The sequence below is a fragment of the Anopheles aquasalis genome, chromosome 2 (assembly GCF_943734665.1).
Source record: "Anopheles aquasalis chromosome 2, idAnoAquaMG_Q_19, whole genome shotgun sequence".
In the NCBI taxonomy this organism is placed as follows: Eukaryota; Metazoa; Arthropoda; class Insecta; order Diptera; family Culicidae; genus Anopheles; species Anopheles aquasalis.
Window position 1 is genome coordinate 1,755,001 of NC_064877.1, and position 2,500 is coordinate 1,757,500.

General features: G+C 46.5%; 1 protein-coding gene across 4 annotated transcripts in view; it reads right to left on the minus strand.

The window, feature by feature from the left end:
- LOC126571226 (cAMP-dependent protein kinase catalytic subunit 1) overlaps nt 1–2,500 on the minus strand; it is an 11,858-nt gene that overhangs the window by 4,718 nt on the left and 4,640 nt on the right. For all 4 annotated transcript variants that reach the window (XM_050229569.1, XM_050229570.1, XM_050229572.1 and 1 more), the window contains exon 2: nt 1,460–2,500. This exon is cut by the window's right edge and continues 3,785 nt beyond it. The gene's annotated coding sequence lies outside the window, so the exon portion shown is untranslated. The remainder of the gene's footprint in view (nt 1–1,459) is intronic.

Sequence of the window (2,500 nt, forward strand, 5' to 3'; positions counted from 1 at the left end):
TACGCGCACCTCCTCCTATCTATTCTTCTCTCGTGACACCTTCTTCTCTCCGTTTCAATTCGCCTAGCAATCTGCGCGCGCTCTCTCTCTCTCTCTTACTCAGCTGCCATTTTTCGCTCTCGTATGACACGAATAACTTTGCAGAAAATTATCAAAGCTGTTCTCGATTTAGTGCCGTATACGTGGATCAGCATCTTTATCTTTGCACAGTCACAGAGGACTCTGCAGTCGCTGCTGCTGAGCGTCCTTGGAGGTCTTTTCGATTACATCTGTGCAACGATGTCCCTTAGTTAGTGACCAGTGGGTCTTTCGAGGAAATAAAGGCTTACGTAATATTTGGTCAGTCGATATACGCCGCGGTTGACGTCCTTTCCAACTTTGTTTGGTCCTGACGGTTCGATGTACCTTTCCTATACATGTAAGCCACATGTAGCCAAGAACCACAGATAAAACAGTTCGAAGTTGCTGGCAATAGCCCATCCACCCACCTTTACAAGGGGTGTCCCAATCAAAAATAGATTTTAGTTAGCCTGATGGTGCCTTGACATTTCCCAATTTTCCAGCTCGCCGGGGGGGATAATGATTTCAATTTTTTTCGGACTAAACATTTGGCGTCCTTACAGGTGATTCTAGGCATGACAAGTAGTGAGCCAAAACACATGATACACAATCATCGTGTAGAACGCTCTGACAGTGCTGCCAATAATATCCTAACGAACGGACCCTTCCCAGCCCTTGGCCGCCTATCGTTCTACCCTTCGAAATAAAATATTGGCCATAGCAAGGGGGGTTCGTTATTTAAAACTTTGAAAACGCCGTTACTGACTGAAATGAAGGGTGCCAGTTGTACAATCGCAAGGAAAAAGAGCAAAATCGGGATTGTATCTTGGTAACAGGTTTGAGATGAGACAACGCGTAAAAGTAAGCCAGGATTCGGGTTACCGGCTGCTTGGGAGATATGGACAGCGTGCGGAATTTGCAAATGAACCGTACAGCTCTGCAACTGGTCGAGCCCGGTGTATTATTTTTGATTGGTTTACTGCAATTAACACTTGCAGACACGAGCACAAAATATCGATGCGGTCATCCGAATGCCGTATATAGGGAAAACAGGTCGAAGAAACATTCATAAACCTTCGCTTGTTCCATGACAGCAGTAACACGACCGGATCCTGTCGCTGACGTTCACCGGAGCAAGTCATACTGGTCATACTGAGAGCTACAGAGGTGAGTAAGCACCGAGAGACTGCCTACCGTCAGGCTTCCATGTTTGGCAACTTCAACGCTTCTAAGTAGCAATCGCCGTCGACAGTCCGATGAAGGCGCCGGATACGCTACATAAAGAAGCACGCCGTCAAGGACCACAATATGGCGATGCATTACAGATGCGAACAGACAAACAGACCAACATCCAAACCACCACACATAACGCGAAGCAAAATAATAGTTAGCAACTCACCTGTTTTCAAAAAATTGTCCTAGAGTTTATATCATTATCCCGTCTATCCTTCGTCTCCTGGTGTATCTCGGGTTCTTCCTAGCGTGTGTGGATGGTCCATCAGGCGCCAGCAGACAGTGTAGCTACCTCCGAACATTAGGGTGGATCGAAGAATGTTGCTGGTTGCAGAACGGTAATCATTCGGCCGCTGACACTGTTGCCTACGTTGCATCCGCCAATGATCACACCGTATGGTTGATTTTGTATGTAACGTTGATGGGAGGGTGGGTTGCGATACGATTTTTCTGCAACTGCTTTAAATCACTATTCTTGCGTTTAAGGTATTTGGTGTACTAGAGCAATATAATAATACGTATAATGCTAGCGGCTTCCGTTCGATAGTACGTTCTGCAGTGCTGTCTAGCTTCAGCGATGCAGGCCAGGAGAGGCTTGGTGTATTGAGATTGTGGTAGATGTGTGTTGCTTGTGTGCGTGTGTGTTTGTGTGTATGTTTGTGCATAGTGATGTTGGTTGCTATGTCGAAAGGACCTTCTAAATCCGCGCTTCACACTACACTTCTTTGCCATCTTTCGATTTCCATTGATCAATTCCGAACTGTGGACTTGACGCCCATGTCCATCGCACCAGTCGCAGGAGGCGTGTGTTGTAGTGGAGTTTTGGTTGTGTGAGCGAAGGTAACGCGGGATCTAGTTCTCATATTAGACACGTTTCTGGCTCAAAATTGTTCCAATCTTGTCCGCTATTTCATCATTCTTGTCACAGGTGCATGTGTAAGTGTGCCTACTTTGGTTACTAAAAGTCGAAAGGCTCCCCTCACTAATTACGCGGGTACGCGGGAAAAAGGGTTTTCAAAAGCTGCCTATACCCGATCTAAGGAATTTCCACAACACCGGATGCAGCAACTCCACATGCCAAAGACTAGTGGGATCAGACGACATATCTACCCTATCTCCACCCTCTCACCACTTCTCCACTGTTGTCTCGTTTCTACCTTATACCTCGTCTGCCTTTCCCCTACTCGCCATTTCAACGCCCAGTACA